At 38.6% G+C, this 21,658-nt stretch overlaps 1 protein-coding gene and 1 long non-coding RNA gene across 2 annotated transcripts in view; one reads left to right on the forward strand and one right to left on the reverse strand.

Moving 5' to 3' along the window:
- SLC16A7 (solute carrier family 16 member 7) overlaps positions 1-8,253 on the reverse strand; it is a 75,078-nt gene extending 66,825 nt beyond the window's left edge. Inside the window, exon 1 of the mRNA XM_058022525.1 lies at positions 8,049-8,253. The gene's annotated coding sequence lies outside the window, so the exon portion shown is untranslated. The remainder of the gene's footprint in view (positions 1-8,048) is intronic.
- LOC131082562 (uncharacterized) lies at positions 7,701-13,554 on the forward strand. The gene is made up of 2 exons (XR_009114369.1): positions 7,701-8,113; positions 8,745-13,554. It is a non-coding gene; the product is annotated as an uncharacterized LOC131082562 (long non-coding RNA).
- The last annotated feature ends 8,104 nt before the right edge of the window (positions 13,555-21,658 follow it).

Consider the following 21,658-nt stretch of genomic DNA (forward strand, 5'->3'; position numbering starts at 1 on the left):
GCCTCATAGCTAAAATACATTTTCATTGAGAACAATACAATTTAAGTCACCATTTTACATATACAATATTTCAGCAATGCTGAAGTGTATCCAGAACTGCATGCTCATTACCCAATTAAGCAACAACATTTCATTAACACCTGTCTATGCTATTACACTCAAAAGAAGAATCTATTTTAATTGTGGAAAGGACAGGCTTCTGTACCTATTATTATTACTATTCATCAACAACAAAAACCTTTCTATGGCCAACAATTAGAATAAAGAAATCATAAAATCAAAGGGCAATATAGTCTCTATTCCCTTCTCAAAAAAAAAAAAATTAAAAATCAGAATACAACTAAAACCTGCTCTGACTGAAAACATGACATGTCATTCCACTTCTGCTAGGTTGAAGACATCTGCCTCTGTGAAACTCCTCAGAACACTATTTCCTCAGCTTAACGTGTTCTCCCATCCACTCTGTTTTCACCTTCTCATGTGTCATTCTTCCAAGGCTACATTTTTTCTGTACCCTAATAATGTCACCGGAAATGCAGAATTAAAAGCCATAAGGATAAAGAATGCAAACATATGTAAGTCTACATATAAAAGTAGCATGGTAAAACATCAGTACTGGTAACTATGGAGGATCATCATCTGTATCCTGTGAAAGGCGTCCTACAAGTGACAACTGCCACTGGCAATTTTAGTGTGGAAAACCCAGCATCCTGGTAGGATGAGAAGAGTAGAATACTCACTTGCTACTCTATCTAGGTTTTCATTCTAATAAATGGGGAGAAGGACAAAGTTCTAACCAAAATAGAAACAGGAATGGCAGAGAAGATGGACACATTAAAGAACGTATTTGGAAACAGAGACATCATTTTGGTAATCACTATAATTTCCATTTAACCTAATCAGGCAAGTCAAAGCAAGAAATCAAAAAGAGTACATAATGGAGTCTTAAGAAGCAGTCAAAGAGTCTCTCCAGCCATTACAGGGTGTAAACCATGAGCAATTCCTTATAACCCAGTAGAACTGCACCACAGGAAGGGAGCTCAAGCAAGGACCTGGAGTCACAGAAAAAGAGGAAATGCCAATCAAGCAACACTGACATATTAATTGACTGAGAGCAATCACCATGGTGCTTTTAGGTGTCACTTAAAAATGCCCTTCCTGAATTTCTCTACCTCATGTGATCTTGGCCTTTATATTCATTAGCTTAAAAATCACTTTACTTATTTTCATGAAGCTAAAACTGAAACAGATCATGAGCCATGCAAGGCACTCATAATGTTCTAGTATTATTTTGTATGAATGAGGAAATGAACTAAATTTAAATAATGCACCCCTATTTTCAGCATGACTACAACAAAACATCTCTTTTTGAATAACTACATGAGAAAAACATGAGAAAAAAAACCCTGCCTTATGCCTCTAGCCAACATAATTGTATCTACACAAGAAAAAGAAAACAGGCTCTCTTTTTTCCTATTCTTCACAAATATGAAACATACTTCACGCTCTGTAAATACAGGCTATTATGGCATATTCTTTTCTACATATATTCTTTATATATACAACCTAGAGGTCAAAAAATAGAAAAGCTTTTTACATTCCTTGCTAAAATATATTGTTGTGGTTTCTAATCATGTGCTATTGAGTCCCCTGATTCACCTTTTGTAGTGTTGGTGAGAAGGGAAAGAGGCTGCCTAATGGAAGATAAGGAGTTAGGATCCCTGTGTGATAAAATGAATAGAGCTCTTACAAATTCCTCAGGGCAGAAAGGAATCCTTTAATTTAGTACTATGTACAAATTATTTTAAAGATGTACATTCTAAAAAGGGGCTGGTAATAAGAAGATAGGCCCATTGCTGCCTTCAGCTTCCAGGAGCAATTTCCTTCCATGGTCTATTCAGCTCTCTCCACCTGCTCTCAGATGCAACCCCCTTGCTCAGCCTCCTCGAATCTTTGTCCTAGGCACACTTTCTTCTGTCTTTGAAACAAGTCTTCAATTCTATTTTGCAGTATATATCTCAAAACCTTTCATTTCTACCATCAGCAGGAGGCACTGCTGGGAACGCAGGGTCCACAATCCAGATTCAGACCCAAAGCCATCCCCAGCAGAGCATGCAAAAGCAATTAAATTCTAGAAAGGATCTGTTCAGTGGAAAGTATACTCAGCAAAGGCTGAATTATCAAGGAATTTAGCACATAAAATTCCAATTGTTAAGAAATCAGACACTTACATTACCAAGGGGAGCTGATTTGCATCATTAAGTTGTTCTTTTCTTGGCTTCTTTTGCGAACCTGCCCTGAGGGCCATATCAAAAATGCAAACCATAGGAGCTCAATCTAGTAATGACAACTCCTATGGTATTTTAATTCAATAGCACAGGTAACTGTTGAAATATCCCATATTTTTATCCAATTTCTATCTCTCAATAAAATCAGCAAAGAAAGTCAGCTATGTCTCTCAGAGGCCAGATTTTTAAAGCTGGTAGTTTGAATACAGTCTTGTATCACTTCAAAAATTTTCATCTTCACCACCAAGTATTCATATTGCTACTCCAGAGATTTGAAAAGAATGCCACATACAACCTAATATCTAATGTTTAAAAAACCACTTTAATACAAGTAATTACAAAAGCATGCTGGAAGTAAGCATATGCTCATTTCTCTGTCTGAAATACTAATCAAATATGTTGCAGTAGGAACTAGCTATGTTAAACATCAAATATGCAGTTTGTATATATACTTTCGCCATTTTTGTCAGCACAAAAAGTGGGGATTTCTTTTGGTTTCTTTCTTCACATGTTTTTAGTACTTTAAAAGAAATACTTGTTCTCTGTATTTCTTGATTTCAGAACACACAAACTGAGAAGTAAATCTCCACAGGTGATACTATGAAGTTAAAATTCACACAGGGATGAATTGAGATTTCATCTTTTTTTGTCTCTTTTTCGCTTGTACCATGGACTCCAAGAGTGTTGAAGTGATGAATGGCAAGCAGGAATGTTAAAACCTTAATTAACCTATTTCTATGGAGGAAAAAAATAATTTCTATCTTTTGGGATGATGTGCTGCTGTTTTGTGGCTGATTTTAATAATTTTGATTAAAACTGTAGACCATATGGAAGAGCCAATGTACCTCATCGCACTGTCATTACCACCACTGCAGAGACAGAAATGCTGGAGTTCTTTGATGCCAAGCACATCTTGAACATCATTACAACTCTTTGTGGTATGTGCTGTCCCTGGGTGCCAAACTTGGGAATGTTGCCAATGGTTTGCTAATCCCGAGGCCGCACAATGGAAGGGCACTCCACAATGGTGACTCCTGAAGCTGCTGCATGAGTCTGCTTGCAGCTATAGGAAGATGAGCTACTCTGAAAGACCAGGACTTTAAAAATATATAAATAGAAAAAGCTATGAAATACTTCATTCTGAGTCGTCTTCTGCGCAACATGCTTTCTGAACCTTGATTATCACCTACACGAGTCTTCCACTGGAAAACCTCAAAGAAAGATAAAAGCGGAATAACTACCAAGCTTGCAGTCAAAACAATTGGCAAGTGTTTTTTTTGGGGGGGATACAAAAATCCATGCCGAAAGACAATAAATACTTTTTAAACCTTGCATGTTTGGGCAACTCCAGTCTGCACAGTTTTATGCTTTGACTGTTTTTTGCAGAGTTTGATACTGTCTTTATCTTTCATAGTAATCATAAGAAAATAATGTCAAATCCACATATTCTTAAATATTCCAACTTCTACAATATTTGGACGTCCAATATTGTCCTGTGGTTTGTTGACAGGTGACCTAAAAGTACAAGTTTCCTACAGTATAAAATTCATAGCAAATTTTATATGATTTACACTATTATTCAAAGTACTGCTTTCTTGTTGGGTGGGACTGAAATACAATCAATAGCTAACATTCAATAATCATAAAACTAAGTTGAAAGAAAATGCATCAGCACTAATTAAAAAAAAAATACAAAACCAAAAACCTGTCTTAAGTTTGTTCTCTAGTGCTCCCTGCCTTTATGAATTAAAATTAATTTCATTTCTTAAGATCTTAAGTCTTACAACGACAAAGGAAAAGAGTATATTGTGATAAGGCTCAATTCTTTTCCATTAATTTCCTCCTTCACTTTTGGGAACCTTCTAAAGTGGCCTAGTCATGTTCATATCCTTTTGGAAATGCTTATTTGTTTTTATCAGCTCTTCATGGAAACCTCTTCATTTATATCAAGCTCCTCATATAAGTCATAAGACAGAAGAGCACTGTGTCCCAAAAATAAAAAGTATTAGCATGGAACTGGAAGCTTGACCTTGAAAACGTATAAATAAAGGAACTACTTAAAGACAACACATAAACCAAAACTAAGATCAACAAAAGGATCTAATGATAACGAATCTGCCTCCTCACCATCACCACCCCCCTACCCCCCAAAAACTACTGTCAATTAAAAATCTTAAGATTGCAAAGATAAAAATCAAGCAATAAAGATTGTGACTCTTTCTAGTTCATCAGCCACTGTGACCTAGTTAGATAACCCTTTGCTCTTCAATAAGAGTTTAAGAAGATTTTGATTGCTTGATCATAAGACCAAGAAAAATAAAAATATATTGGATAGACTGTAAAGCCAACTAGAGCTGCACAGTCAGTTTGTCCAACATCTTTAAGCCATGGAATATTATCCTCTTACTCCTGTAGACAAATTCCTTTTGTTTGAATACTGCAAACTTTTTTCCAAATGTTTCAAGATGCACAATAAAATTAGAAGAGTTGGCCCAACAGATCACAAATACATGCAAGTCAAGGAATGCAGGTCTGGACTGAGATGTGTATGTGGGACTCTGCCAGTTCCTCGTGTTCATTTGACACATAAAACAGTTGGTCAATGACATCATATTTTCCTATCTAATCTCCTCCTTGGTGCTGTGCAAACATTATGCCATATATATATTACACAAACAGACATAGAAACTGCTAACCTTCTTATCAATGATTTAGAGCTATGACCTAAAAATTTTAATAACACTCAAAAGATAATTACATTTTTTGCAATTACACCAACCTTGAAACATAAAATTCATTTTACAACACAGATTATTAACATGGCCCAAGAACCTTCTTCTTGATTCCCACACAGGAAAATTGACAGCTTAAATTCTGGCAAATGGTGTTAAGGGGTACAATTTAATTGAAAATTATATTCAGGCACTATTATTGCTAAAGCAAACTTGTCCTCAAGCAAAATGCAACTCTTCAAAAGTATCATGTGATTCTGCAATGGGAAATAAAATCAGGTAAGTCATAGCCTCTTTTCTTGAAATAAAATGGGTCCAATAATAACCATATTTACTGGAAATAAAGCCACCTCCTCATTGCAAAAAGAGGACAAGATAATTTACTTAAGAAACAAAGGATACAAGCGAGGACTTTTTTTTTTTAAATTAAGAAAAAAGAAAAGCACTAAGTGCCAGGGGGGAAAAAAAAATCAAGAAATAGAAGTATGATGTAGTGAACCACATCCAAGAAAGAAGAGTAATGAAAGAAAAACATTTAAAAAAACAATAGCTCGTGATTCAAGATTTTTTTTTCTCTCCTTTAACTTGCCTGTCCATAAATTTAGGCTGCCCAAAGATCTCCTGCCCTGATAAAACTTGGATTCTAGAATAAGAATTCTGCCATAGAAGAGCTGAGTAAGCTTAAATACATTATACACTACAGAGAAATGACAGATGAAATTAGGTTAAAGAGCCAGAAGGAAGCTTTTAAAAGATACTATAACACTGCATTTATTTACAATGAAAATTGTTGAAAAATAATTCCTTCACTCCTTACTGCAGCTGCAGAGTCACAATATTTAACTACACTCTGGTTTCCTTTTGATATTTCCTTTTGTAATATTTCAAAGTCTCCCCCTTTACATGCAAAATACCTGTTCAGATCAGTGTATCATGACACAATCCAAAGAGTTTTCCTATCTGGAAAACACATGAGTTTGGTTTTCCACCATGCATAAAGACGTTCCATGAAGACCACAGTATGTATTTAGGCTATTCTACATCTCCATAATATGAATAAAATCAGGTTTTCTTTGCTACCAAAATTATTTAAAGCTGCAATAAAATAAAAAACATAACCTCCAGCCACCCCTCTGCCCAATCAAAATGATCAGCTGTTTTGCTTTGAAGCCACTTACATTGTAACCACTATGCTGCAAACTAAGCTAGCCGGGCCCTTGCAGACACGAGAAGTTACAGTTCTGTAATTAATTGCACAAATAATAACAAACATCTCAAGTATAATCTCTTCTCTGAATGGTTTCCATCATGTAGAAGGAGTTCAGCACTCCAGGCTCAAGTACACTATTCAAAGTTAGTAGACAATAATGCAAGGGGAGAGGAGAGAGCCAATTTAAAAATATAAAGGGAATAACTTTTGCGTTATTCCAATATTTACTATTTGCACATAAAAGTACATCTCACTTTTATTGAATTATTTGTCAGTTTCCTCCTTCTTTTAAATATAAGTGTACATCCCTCTGTCTCAATGACTAACTTTTCTATCATGACTCATCTAGACAGAGCTAAAGCCCTCGAGTTGTTGGCTCAGTTGGTGTGTGATTAAGTTCATGGCCCCATTCCTACACTGCAAGCCACAAACACCTTTTCATTACTATTTGATCAGTAACTTGAGAACCACAGATGGGAACCACTATGGAAACATGAGCAATTATTATGGAGACCAACAAAATTAGAATGGACATCTTCAGGAGGTACCGGCTTTCTTTAGTAGCTTCTCTCTTTTTACCAAAACACCTTTCAACAGCAATTTCAGTAAGACCCCTTTACCGAAAGCTCAGGCTGGCACTGGAAAATCCAGGTATCACAAACGTTTTTCTGCTTTGTTTTGTTTTCCTATTGACCTCACTGGAAAAGCAGTGGAGAATTTGTGTCAGTTCTGTGACCCTGCAGGACTGAAAGGTAATGTGCTTTCACAGAAGTAGAAGGGGACACTGGTGTCTGAAACATGAACAGGGCAAGTTGTCAGACTCTCCTATGACTTACTGCCCTTTAGGGGTCACTTCGACAACGATGAACGCTGAACAATTGCTCCCTGCCAGGGAGACTCTTCAGATCATTCCCTTCAAGGACTGTGTGCTAGCAGAGGTCAAGTAAAGAGAATTATGGAGGACTATTTTCGTGGCTCTGGTACTATTCATACCAGGACCTCTGTACACAACCATTAACTAAAGCCAACAGCGTTTCGAGATAACAACGCAAGAGCCGCGGAACTCGGAGCAGCCCAGAGCACGGAGCAGCAGCTGGCACGGAGCAATAGAGGCTCCATCCAGATCCACCTTCTCCAAGGTCACCTCGCTCAGCGCTCCTCGCAGGCCCGTGTCAGATGACGGCAAGCGCGGCGGCACGGTCCGTGCTCCGCCGCTCTCCGCCCACATTTCCCGGGGGTGGCCGGGGCGGGGGCCGCGCTCGGCGGCTCCGCTCGGGTGGGCGCTGGCGGGCTCGGCCCCCGCGGGGATGCGCGCAGCGGCGCGGGGCCGGGATCGCGCCTCGCTGCCCCCAGAGCCGCGGCCTCAGCCCGGCCCCGCCGCCCGCCTCCCTGCCTGCCCCGCTGTCAGAGCCGCCCGCCCGCCCGCGTGGCAGCGGGGCACGGCGGGGCGTGCGGCGTCTCCCTGCGGTGCCTGCTTTGGTACTGGGGGTACAGCTGTGTCCCACGCGGGGTCCTTCCGTCCGTCCGTCCATCCATCCATCCATCCATCCATCCATCCATCCATCCATCCATCCATCCATCCATCCATCCATCCCTCCCTCCCTGAGTGGGCGGCGGCTGGTGTGTGTGTGTGACTGACAGTGAGGCGCGCTCAGCGCGGGGGCAGCCGCTCGCACGCAGCCCGCGGGGGCCACGCCGGCGCGCCCCGGCTGCGGCAGCCGCTTCTCCGTCCCCCGGAGCCCTCCCCGGTGGGGACAACCTCAGCGGCCTCGCTGCTCGTCCTCCTCCTCCTCCCTCCTGGCGGGTAGGTTACATTACCTGGTCTCTAGCTCGGACTGGATCTAATCCCGCGGCCGCCGCCGGCTCGTCTCCCGGCCGCGGGGGTGAGTGGGGGAATTAATTTATTTATTTTCCATGAGGTGTCCTCTGCGGCGGAGTAGCGGCGGGAGAGCCCGGGCCGGGCAGGGAGGGAGGCCCGGGTGCTGCTGTCCCGGGGGTGCTGCCGGGGAGCGGCCGAGGCGTTCGGCACCGGCGCGGGGGGGCGGGGGCTGCGGCGGAGACGCCTCCCGGGCTGCCCAACCCGGCTCCGCGGGGCTGGCGGGGGCGCGGCGCCCGGCCCGGGGAGAAGGGGATGGAGCCGGCGCCAGCGCGGGAGGTGGGACAGCGCGGGATGGACCGGGCTGGGGCGGGCGGGCAGCGCCGGGCCCTGTGTCCCTGGGGCAGCCGTGAGCGCTCCCCGCCCTCCTGCCCGCCCCGCCGCGCCCGGAGCCCCTCGCACGGAGCCGCGGCCGGGGGACGGGAGGGCACCTCGCTTCTGGCAGCGAGAAATGTGTCCATCCCCCCCGTCCCACCCCGATCGCCTCCTCTTCGGCACTGAGGCTGCCAAGTATTTCGCATTATAGGCAGTTTGCGCTCTCTGGTCCACCGAAAGTGTAAAACACCCTGTATCAGTTTCCTCGTGCTAGGGGGAAAATAAAAAGTAAATTAACCGAATTCGTTTTGTGCTCAACGCAGGACCTTCGCCTTCTGAAACGGGAACTGAAATTGGGCTCGTCAGCATCGAGTTGCTGATGAAAATCTTGGTCACCTCAGCATTTGCCGTCTTTTTGTCTCCTTAAGAAAAAAAAAGTTATGAGAAGTGTTTTGTACATGTGATAAGCATATTTATGAAAGTGACCGCTAAATTATCTAGAAATCCTGTCCTTAAGGCTAAAAACCTGTAAGGAAATAAACATAATTATATAATTGCCTAATTAAAACCTTTACCATAATGCCTATTCTCGTCTAAAGGTTACACATTAAGTGCAGTGCTTAAGTACTGTGAGGAGAATAATTATAGTTGTTGACATTGTGTTGTGAAATGTACAAAAAAAAAGTTAATATCTTTTTGAAAAAAAACCCCCCACTTGACTTCAAGCACTTTGTGCACTGAGTTAGAGCTTTATGATCAGGATCATTACAGGCATGTTAGGAACGGAGACTGCCTGTGCATGGACAGGCAGTTCATGGGCTGTAGTTGGGAGTAATGTAGTTTCCTGAACTGCTAGTAAAGGAAGGAAAGACTTGAACTTGTGCAGTTTATTTTTGTCTGTTTATTTTCCATTAATAACATTTGAATCTTTTAGCTAGAATCAACCACAACTAACAAAAAGTTCTGAAAAATAATCTGGAAAAGAGCATACCACCCTTCAAAAAACCAGCATCATGAATGGTAATTACATGAAAGAATCCATCCACAGACAACTGCTGTCTGAATCACAAATTAATAAAAATCAGGTTTCTTTGTCGCCTTGTCTTAATAATTGATTTGCTTTTATGTGAGAAGTGTTCGGAACTTTTCTATGTTTTAAACTGTAACCATTAAATCAGAAGACACAGACCTGGAAATCTCAGTAATGTAACATTTAAGCATTCCTTCATTCTTTAGGATGTTATTGTTATTATTTATGTATCGTCCATTCCAGGCCAAGTTTTTCAGATTCAGGAGGGAATACTTTGTCACATGTCTGTAAAGCAGCCAGCTCTCTACAGTCTCTGGGCAGCTTCTGGCACTGTACTCATAAGGAACAGTAAGTAGTTCACTGTAGAGAGGGCAAACACTGTTCTTCCTGAAACAAACTGAGCAGCGTGGAGTCAATTTGTGACATTGCATAAGTTAAGTAGTACTTGAATTATGTATCTGAGTCCAGGGGCATTTTTAGGAGCAATCACGGTGACTGCCAGGGCAGCAAGCAGAAGTCACAGTTGCGTTATTTAGGCAGCAACACCAGCCATCTCTTGTGCAAGTGTGTCAAAGAGCCTGTGCCCAGCTCACAGTCACTCTGTCTGTCCTGGCAGCAGGCTGCACTACAGCCTTTGGAAGGCCAAGGACCCACGAGGGGCCCTCTAAGACTGTTGGAGGGAGAACAGACACTAAGCCAGGACTCGGGCATGCAGGCAAAGAAAGCTTGGGTACTGATGGCCATGGTCAAACTCTTCCAGGCAGGTCCACAGCTACAGGGTAAAAAATGTTGAAATTAGGATGAAATTGGATGTAAAATCTTTTGTTAAAAAAAGCTTCCAGTGATGAAATCAAAGTGGTATTCTTGGTTTTACAGCAGTCTAAAGCCATCTTCCATATTCAAACACTTTTTATGCCCTGAAGAAAATTGTAGGCCATATAGGACCTCAGACAGTTCCTGTAAAATGCAAAGCATGTCTACAATGCCCTTTACCGTGAAACGGTAAAGCTTACATGCTGTTTTATATAATTTTAGGAAAGTAATTTTCAAAGAGAGCTGAAAAATAAATACAGGAAGATAGAAATGATACCTGGTTTTTATTGCATACTTCTATTTCCTCCAATGATATGCCCAACTAAAATAAATATATATGTATATAGATATAAATATTTATTTTTAATTTGTAAATTTATGCTAAATATTATACAAAATAATTTTACACAGTGTAAAATTTATAGTATTACACTTATATGTCGTAAGGTGTATCACACAGACAGTATTTGCTGTAGTACATAGTACATGCTGCATGCAGTATGTAACAAAACGCTACAAAAGTGTAAGTTGATGTATTCTGTGCTTGTAAATAAGTTTTTATTTATATTATACTGCATATATTAACATCTATATGGATATAGCAGATTGTATTATCACATGTTAACCATCACAGCCATAAACATCTTCTGTATATACCTATATGCCTCATGCAGCTTCTTTCAATACCTCTTTTCAGACCACTCTCTGTAGGAAAGGTGATCTTAATTGACTCAGTGTTGCTGTGTGCTTCATTGCATTTGGTGTTTTCCAGTGCAAGGCAGAGTCAGAACATAAGCTAGCTGCAGGTGTAACAGTGTGGGTTCTGGCCTACAGTTGGCACAAGTTCAGATACAGCATGCTATGTGCCTCCAGCCTGCCTAAAGGCACAAAAATTACCATGAACCTTCAGACTAGAAGTTGATGCATTAATTAATTTTTTACTTGGACTTTGATTGCAGTGATATCATGTTTTTAAGTGAATAGACTCCTCTGTGAGTGTGTGTAGAGTGAAGGCACTGAAGTGGTTTGGTTCTCAGTTGTAGATTGAAAAACTCTGTTGGCATTCTGCCTCTTTCCAGTCTTGGTGCACCTTTGCTGTAGGAAGTCTATTATTCAGACTAAAAATGTTTAATGAGTGATAGCAATTAATAATTTCTGAGTGAATTTTAAGAAGCTACTAACGGTTCAGATCTCTGTGTGCATGTGCGTGTGTCTGTGTATGGGAGTGTGGCATTCTTTACTTTTCAGTGAACTAATTGTTAAGAAGAAATTAAATCAACTGTTAAGAAGAAGTTAAATCAACTAATAAATGTATGACAAGAGTCACCTCTCTGGTTGGTAATTTTGTGTCCAGTTGATAGATAGATTTTTTTGAGGTTGCGTGTTAAACACTATCCTGTTTTTGTTGTAACAGATTGAGGTTTTTTAGTGATATTAACATAAAAGACCTTTAAATGCTATTTTTTCACTAGAGAAAAAGAAAATGCTACAAATGTTGAATACTTGATGGTACTTTTTGTAAGTTTCTCCACTAACTGTTTGGGTAAGTCCCCTTTGGAATAGTCCCTTTTCCCCACATGCCACTTGTCAAACAGTTTTAGCTGAATCCAGAATTTTTACAGGTCTCTTCTAAGCTTAGAACTTCTCTGCTACATTACAAGTCATGTCTTCTTGTCCCAGAGTCTGAATCTAAAGGGTGCATGTTTACGATCATGTGTTGTTCTGGCACACGTCAGATTGCATTCTGATTATATTCTATTTTTTCTGCACTGATTTTGGTTCCATAAATACACATCGCAAACTTCTCTCATGTCCATAAGCAGGCTGGTGTGGTGTGTATTCTTGTCATCTCCAAGTGATACACAGGATAACAACACAAGTATTGTATTGGCAAATCATCTAGGCCACCTTCTGTAAGCTTTATATGAACTGCTAGTAATTGTCAGCCTGTGTCTCACTCCACCTTCATTCATACACACAGCATAACATTTATGTCACTAGCAAAACACTTAATCCTAGTCCTGTTAGTGAAAGAGATACATGTACTTCAAGTTTTGTGATAAAAATCATATAAATATAACTAGAACATAGAATTCTATGATAGTATGTAGCCAGAGCGTGTCTTTCCATTGAGGTTAGTTTTCTCTGTAACCATCAACCATGGCCCAACCAAATTGTTTTCTTTTGCAGCTCATGGTGACACAGAACACAGCACATTGTAACTACAGGAACAGACTCGACTGTGAAAGATCTCTATCAGGCATCACAGAGAATTTGAGGCAGCTGGCAGTTATCAGCTGAAGCAGTTAGTCACTAGAACTGTACAAGATAAATAGATAATTGAAAAGCCATCTGGAAACCTGGGAGAGATAATAAGCCTCTCTTCTAGAAGTGAGGTAACAACTCAGGTAGGTCACAGATGAACTCAACTCCCAGATCGGTGCTTTGCCTAATAACACTGAAAATGCAGCAGCAGTTCATGCCTGTCAGTTCTGAAGTAGTATTGAGGTTGTTGTTGGAAAGGCAGTTTGGCATATTCAGTTATACAAATCATTATTGCAATAGAGTGAAAAAGGATTGTAGTGCCGTAAGACAGGTGACCAAAATCCCCAGAGCAACATGGCCCTTTGTTAAATTACAGTTGCCTAAATAGAAAACTAGTTGCACGCACTTTTGACCCTCTGTGCTACCTTGTTTATACTGCTGTGCAAGTGGTAGTATTCCTGCCACGCTGACCACGGTTGTCTGTGGGGCAAGTTACTTCTTTTTTTGTGAAATTTATATTTATATTGAGATAATGGAACTATCTTTGTTTTATTTACCATGAGCACAAAGAATGGAGCAGAAGGGCCGATGTCTATGAGTGAAAGAATGTGTTGATCTTAGTAGTTGGATTTTAAAAGAGTCCTAAAGAATCTTTCTGTTCAAGTCACTCTTATGATTCTCAAATTTCTGACTACAGAAAGTGTGACATCTTGCATGAACATGCCAGGAAATTGATACCATTTGGTAACTCCTCTTGCTAGGTTCTGATCTCTTATAGAACTATATTGATTGTAGGGCAAGAACATGAGATATTTTTGTGAGCATGGGCACAGAAAATAAGTTTTTGGCCTTTTCAAAAAAAGAAAGTGGCATCTTGCCATCAGAGAAGTGCTTGAGTTGATCCACTGACATCTGTCTATTCTGTTAAACCAGTCAGGTGGATCACAGGAAATAACTGCTGCCAGTGTAATATTAATTCTTGTAGAGGTGAACAAAACAAAACAAAGCAAAAACCCCAAAAACCCCAAACAACCAACAAAACAAAAAAAAAAAAACCACACAAAATAAAAAGGGGAAGACTTTTGCTGCTCAATTTACTTTGAAAGATGCTTTTAAAAATCTGTCTCTAAAAATTCTGTCTAAAAAATTCCGTGCATTTACACTGAAAGAGCATAGAGCAAAACACATGCTTTTGTGTTTTGTGTCATCAAACCATTTTACTGTATTATTTGCTACAATTACAGTGGTAGTTACAGTATCAGTTGTTACACTACAGTGGCTAAGAAAGTAACATATTAAATTCTCAAAATCCTTTAACAAAAATTTGCATGTGTCCATGTTGCTGGCTGCAGAAATAACGTAGTTCATTTGAACAGTCTCTGTAAATCTTAAAAACTGCTGCGTTTATTTTTTAGGTATTGTTCTAATATCTGTTTTACTATGGTACTGGACATGAATTAGTTGTGCATATATGTAAATTCTGCTTCTATGTATTGTCTGTTGAGGATGTTTTCCTTTCCTATCTCATTTTATGACTGCTAAAACAAAAAAATGGCAAAGCTTTAAAGCTTACAAATGCATGAAAAATTTTAAATTACCATTTGCTGTTTTGAGGCCTGATTCTTCTTTCCATTATAATCCTAGTGATAGACTTTGGTCAGTCTAGAGCCCTTTTTCATATCAGTTTCTAAGTTTAGATACAAGTGTACAATTGTAAGTTATCATTGTGTTGTAACACATGCCTAACTTCATTAGATTACAAAACTTCTTAGGTAGCAGGAGAATTTTCATTCTCACTTATTTATTTTTATTTCCTTTTAAAAGAAGATGAAATGCCAAAAAATTGCTTTTTAGATAAAATTCCAAAATCTGCCTAAGTGTTTATAATATAAGAATGCAATATAGCAATAATTATAATCTAAAAAGATGTTGGCAACATGCTGTTGTAAACACTGCAAATAATACTTAGAATAATATGCAGAGTCGGAAGTAAGAAAGCATCACTCAGAGGGAAGCATCTTTATAATTAGGAAGAAACAGATCTATTTTACTTTTTTCTCTCTCTTATGAATCCTTTGAGTATTTCAGTCTTTTTCTGTGCTGTGATCCAGATTCAACAAGAAAAGTGCAGAATAAATAGTTCAGCTCAGGCTCACACTTTATAACTGAAATTTAGGCTCTACTGTAGGAGGTCTGAACAGAGGAACTATTTGTGGTCAAGTTCACTAATTGTGCATGAAGGGAGAGATCCTTCATTATCTGGTTGTGCTGAAATATCAAGTCAGCACTCTAAATCTCGGGGGATGAAGGTGTCTGTTTTATATAGGCACATGACTTAGAATAACTCTTCAGACAAACATCATGCCTGAGTGTTTCCAAAGCGCTTTGCTCTACCATCAGGAAAAAGGAAAACGGTTCCCCCTAAAGGGTTCTGAATTTCATCATGAAGGCACTTAAACCCCTGCTTGTTTGAGAGCTGGCTGCCTAAGGATCTATGTATGAACCCTACTGCAGCTATAATATTCTGAATAAAGCCCCTGAGCATAGATAGATTTGCAGAAATGTTAAGCATCAGTGAGCATACTCTGATGGGATCATAGTCTGCACTCAAGGTAACCTGACAGTCCAACTCCTGAGGAGGTTCACAGAACATAATGAATTTCTTGAATACCATGAGTACATTGAACTAATCTTCAGTACTTCACTTGTTATCCATTCTGATGAAAGCACTAGAATATATGGTCAAAATCATGCATGAAGAGCTTTCACTTCATGGCGTTATGTCTTATTATTATAATCTTGGTTTACTTTGCAACTCACTTCTGGGATAATCACATTTTTACAGAGTGGGTAAAACTTTAGAAATAGAAGTATGGTTGGAATACTAGTGCTTGGTATGCTTCAAAACTGTAAAAATCATCAGTATATAATGTATTTACTTTCTTTACTGATCAGGTCAAAAATGTGTGTCTAAATTTTAGGGGACACTTACCAAACAAATTCTTCTCCTAACACACAATCAACACCAGGAGACTTTTGAAGAAGAAAAACCACAATATTTATGTCAACTTTCCATTCAGGGAAGGTCTCAGATTGCTAACAAACACTGTTTTCCCAACAAATGGCAATGGCAATGTGTTTGCAGGTATTCACATATGTCCTCTTACTTTTTGGTGACTTTCTTTTTCTTTAACAATAAGACCTGATGAAACTTCTGCTGGTGCCCCAGGATCACACTGTTTTGTTTATTCCACAAAATCAGTAATAATAGTTTCTTTTTTACGATGTAGATTTTTTCGTCAGTCATTGTCTCATTGTCAGTAATGTCTTTGGATGCACAAGTCTGATACTGGATTGGTATTCAAATATCTACTTCTTATCAAATAGCTTGAATTGTGCAACAATTTATGGTGGTCTAGGGTGAGACTTAGGTGCAGATTGAGACATCTTAGGCATCGATATAGAAGGGCTCAGGTGTACACTATATGTGTAAACTCTTGTTCTGGACAAGAGTTAATGCAATCTGTGGACCCTTCTTGGTGCCTTGTCTGCTGATGAACTGCTTTGCAGATGTTTCAGGGGGATCTGAGTTATTCTCTAAACTCTATCTGAACACAGACAAAAGTTATGGCATCATGTGAAATGTACTGTCAGTTTCTGTCTTGAAGTCCTCTACAGGATGAAATCCCCAGAAACTGGAAAAATACATTTAAAAATATATTTTTATATCACTACATTCCTGGCAAAAATAGTGAAAAGAACTTTCCTGGGTTTCTCCCAAAGACAAATCAGGATTCTGTAAAATTGTTGGATCTTCTCTTGCCGTTTGCTGTGACTCGTGCACTTCATACAACAGTACCTGAAGCTATTGGCCAGGCAAAGCAATCTTGGGTATCTTCATGTGCTTGTGTTCTAAAAATGTGTATCAATGTACATCTTGGATCTCTCAGGCTTATTTAATACATTTAAGATATTAACAGTATTATTTGAGTTGGTGACCTGAAATAATCTGACACTGCATTTATTGATGCACAAGATTATTCTGAATTTTGTGTCCAAATGTCTTACTTACCTTACAGTTCCATGTGAATAAAATTATTTGCTTTAAACATAGATTATGTTTCCTTTGTGGTGATTCTTTCTACTGTGGAGTCATTCATCCCCTGTCCTAGAGATTTTTGCTTCTCATAACATCAACACCACAGGGTTTTTTAGAGCATTGGGTTAATCTGAAGATCTCCAGCTAATATACTATGGAGTAGGTTGGAATACAACCATAAAATAAAATCAGGATGCAATAGCAAACGACACAGTCCAAGTTATGGTCAAACTAAGGTTACAGAGTGTGGCTACTGCCTCAGCTACAGAGACAGAGCCTAGACAGCTGCAGAGCAGTGGCAGCCAGCCAGCATGCCTGAACAGATGAAGATGAGGCCAAGAGAAGGAGGACTTAAATCTCTGATATTAGTTGCTCTAATATAGAATGAACAAGCTATATAAGAACCTTACATATCCAGAAAAGAATTATAACAGCTAGTTGGAAACAAAGTCCTTGAAGTTCCTTGTGCAACTTTTCAAATAGAAAATATCATAGAAATATCATATATTTTTCCCATTCCATTTATGAAGGATATTATTGCTTTACGGGATAGTTGCAGACCCTGAAACAAAGATATGGCACTTGAAAACTAGGCAATTAAATAGCTCAAAAAGGAAGAAAAGAAATGCAATTTGAAAAGATCTATGCAGAGAACGCATAGCTGTCTGCTACCCTCCCCATTACTCTGTGTAGGTAGTACTCAGGATTAGCTATGGAAACAAATGATGTCAGAACCAGTCCTCTAAACCTTTTCAATTTTCCAATATGAAAATATCCTATAGAACTGCAATGAGGTATTGGATATGTAACAAATAGTTTGGGAGTTTTTTTTTTAATGTCAATAGAATATTTTTCATTAAATTTTAGTTCATCTGTGCTGTATACTGTGTATATATTTTTTCCTATTAAATAGAAAAATCTTTCCTGATAAGGACATCTTTTCTGAAAGCATTTCTTAAAATAGACTAGCTTGATGCTGTGGATAGTGCTTTGACAGTGAAGAAAACCAGTGAGATGCAAACAAATTCTTGCAAGGCTGGAATTGATGCCTGTATACTTTAGAAATGGTTTGAGTCATTAGTAGATTAATAGGCTGCACAGAGAGCTGGATCTTTGAAAGAAGTCAGTGAATTAAGGGCAGATTATTACCCTGTAGCTCCCATTAGCCTGCACATTAACCATCTAGATCTACAGATTTTTCTGTCCCATACAAATCACTGGAATAATGGGTATAGGTTTTATATAAAATCATCATGGCCATAAAATGGAATGTAGGAACATTTTACCACTACTGCAGTTAGAATGGCCAAAAATAACCATACATTTGAATACAGCTTTGTCAGGATTTTTATTCTCAAGAGCCCACCTATTCACAAATCTGGGGTAGCTGAATGTTAGAGAGTTAGGTTTTCTGGTAGGGTTTGGTTTTATTTTTTCAGTAATAGTTCATAAAATCATTTAACTACTTTCATAGAAAAGTACAATTTGACAAATCTGGTAGAAAATACACCTGCTCTTGGCTGAGGACAAGGGAATGGCAAAGAGGACTTACAATCTCTGATTGCAAGCTACTCCTCCTATCCGTTATCTTTCAAACAGTGATGAGTTGTGGTGGTAGACACGGTGAAATATAGCAGCCCCTTCCAAAGGGCTTTTGTGTGCAGCAGAGGTCATCAGAAAGTTCAGCAAGGTCACAAACATTCCACATTAAAGAGTTTCATCATGGGGAGGAGCCTTTGCCCGTGGCATTTGGAATTTCAGTTACTCTAGGTTTGATTCATGAAACCTAATGAAAGTTCAAAGTAGTAGCTACATTGGAGCTAAGCATCTTGGCTTATTCTCAGTGATTAGAAATAGGTGTCTGAAGGCCACAGTTAATTTCATCAAAAAGGTCTAAAATGGGTCAATGGAATTGTCTTCTGGAACTACCCATTTGTCTCTGTTGACTATAAAGAGGAGCCACTGTGTTAGCACAAGTATAAACAGCAGCAGTTTAAAAATCTAAAGGTAAATGAAATTTCTTTATTTCTGACTTTTAGCTCATTTGCATATCGCCATCCTTTTTCGCATGAAAAGGAATCAGTGGACTCAAACCAGATTTATCACGATGCCTTTAGCTGAGTTTTGACTGCTCAATAGTTCATTATATCCACCCTGTGTCCTATAGTACAATAACTTGTCACAGACTTCAAATTTTGGGTGATACCTCTGCATTGGATAAGCACATATTTCATTAAACTGAAGAAAATATAACCAAAAGCCATGTTAGGCATGATAACTTATGAACTTCCAGGGTAATAGACTTCTACAGTATTCAACATTGAACAGTGACAAAATGGAAAAGATGAAGCTTGCAGTATCTTCCTTGATTTTATTTTAGAAGCAATGAGAGAAATTTCAGCCTGGTCCTGTCTGCTCACCAATGTATGCACCTAAACATAAAGACAAAACTTTGCTGGTCACTTAACTGCAGGTTGCTAAAGTACTCCAAAGTTGCTAACGTGCTCCATTTGAAAAGTGTGCTTTGAAAGGATCCTGTAGTGTGGATATAATACCAGTAAACTAAAAAATGGCACAATTTTGCTGAACTTGTATTTTCTGTAAGTTATAAGACTCTTCTTACAGATGGTATGAACCCCATAAAGCTTTGTAGGAGCAGGAATGTTTTATTCATTGACGAGCCCACAGCTATGGCTAATGAACCCAGGCCAGCGATGCGGCTGCTGCAGACCTGCCTCAGCTGGCAGCTGAGCTGGGATATTCGTGGAGAAGATTTTTGTTTTATGTGTGTAACATCTCTCTGTTGAGTGTGGTCAGACACGGCACAGGTAGAAATTCTCAATGTGCTCAATTTTCTGCTTTGATAGGAAATACTGGTGCTCAGTGAGTTTTTTCTCCCACATATGGCAGCTATATTCTCAGTTTCTTATAGACTTCATAAAAAAATTAGCTAACCAGAGTTACAAAAATACAGTAAAAGAAGTAATATTCATTTAAAAACCCTGCCTACCAGTCTTCTTGTAGGGATATGGATCATTTAAAATTGTCAGATAAAATAAGGCAATGACACCCAAAGGATGTGTAAGGCAAATTGGATGCATATATAATGAATTCAATTCCCATTCATTTCTCAGTGAGAATTTTTAAAGGAGAGAATGTTGGAAAATTATAGTCATGTTTTGAGTAAACACAATGGGACTGATTTCTTGTTTATAAACCAACACTCATGTTTTGTTATGCATATATGACTATACAGTTAATTTTGTGTCTTAGAGAAGTGTGTTATTTTGTACTTTTGTCATACAGTTCTGTCATTACCTTGAACAAAAGTGATGAATATATTGTGGCTTAAAAACATTTTGAAAAGGCCACCCAAACAAACAGCTCACCCTCCAAAAAAAGAAAAAACAAAAACTCTGATGGAGGAAATCTCTTTCTATATTGGAGTAATATTTGGGGTAATTTATTGGCTTTTTTTCTGAGTATTTCATTTTGCTATGGGTATGGTAATTATTTTTATTGTGAATGAACCCAGAAGTGTTCAGATTAGCAAATGAGTGCTTTTCTAAATCTTAATAATGAAAGATCAATAAGTTATTCTAAAATTACTTGTGACAGATCTCAGCAATAACAAAAGGATATAGTTTTCAATTAATTTTTGTACTTCAGGGAATTTATGTTAGTCAATGACACTGATTATATGTTATGGCTGTGCAAAGAATTGATTTTTTAATTTTGCTTCCAAATTAAGCAATAGAAATAATTTTTCTTCTGAAAAACAAGTGTTTTGCAGTTGGGGTTTTATTTATCTACTTTAGTTCTGAGAGTAATGAAAAAAAAATTACTTTATTTGAGACTAAAATGTCATGTGGCCTTGTATTAACAATTTCCTTCAAGCCCAGGTAAGAAAAAACAAAGAAGAAGATGGACCAGATCCAGACAAAGCTGCTGGAGAAAGCCAAATCTTTCTTTCTGTTTGAGTGTTATCCATGTGCACTGTGCAACTTAGATTTAGTTTTCAGTTCAGCTTACAGGAATTAAATCTTAAACTTCTTTGATCCTAAATGCCAAGTTGTGAATGGTTTTGAAAAGAGGACAATTCTACCAGAATTAAGAGAAGCCTCATCTCTTTTCTTCTCTGCATTATTGTCAGAATATCTATAGCCCCAGGAGAAATTAATAATTTAAACTATGAAATAAACTGTTTCACATTCCTATCCTCAGTCAGAAAGAGAACAAACCTGAGTTCAGGCAAGAACCATAGGAGGTGGAATGTGGAGTGTATGAAGCCTGGGAAATTTATGGGTAGGATATCCCCATGTTGGGGACACTCCATTTTATATGAGACATCACTGAGTCAGAGAGAGAAATAGCTTGATAATATGTGGTTCAGAAAACCTTTCCAGAACCACTGGATTTAACAGCACTAAAATACAGCAGAGTTAAAGCTAAAAATGCTCTCCCATTTCTGCTTTGTAATCTGAAGTTAAGATGCTAACCTAGGATCTGTGAGAACGCTGGGAATTGATTCATGTACTGCCATATTTTGTATGAATTCGGGAGCAATGGATTAAACAGGCGTAATGATAGTCCTACATTTGTGTGTATGTAATGAAATTTTGAAAATTCTGGTAATGAGCACATTTTGAAGGGACTGAAAATGCATTTTGTGGAAGAATTTATATTTTGTAAAATTATCATCATCACCATTATCTCTACTCATGTCACCTTATCTGAAACCAGACTTATCTGCAGTCCTTCAATGGATGAAGACAAAGCAGAAATAAAAGATACCATTGGGAACACTTAGCACAATAAGGGTGTTTGCTATGGGGTATGTTTCATTTTGCATCATGTTACTAAATTACTGCAGTTACAGGAAAGAAGGGAAGAACTATTTCTAGTTTGTCAAATGCACCCAGTGTTGTATTTACAGAATAAATACATTTGACTTTAGGAACTGTGTATTTACAGAATAAATACATTTGACTTTAGGAACTGAAAAGCATAAATGCAAATTCAGGGAAAAA

This window comes from Melospiza georgiana, chromosome 4 (genome assembly GCF_028018845.1).
Source record: "Melospiza georgiana isolate bMelGeo1 chromosome 4, bMelGeo1.pri, whole genome shotgun sequence".
Taxonomy (NCBI): Eukaryota; Metazoa; Chordata; class Aves; order Passeriformes; family Passerellidae; genus Melospiza; species Melospiza georgiana.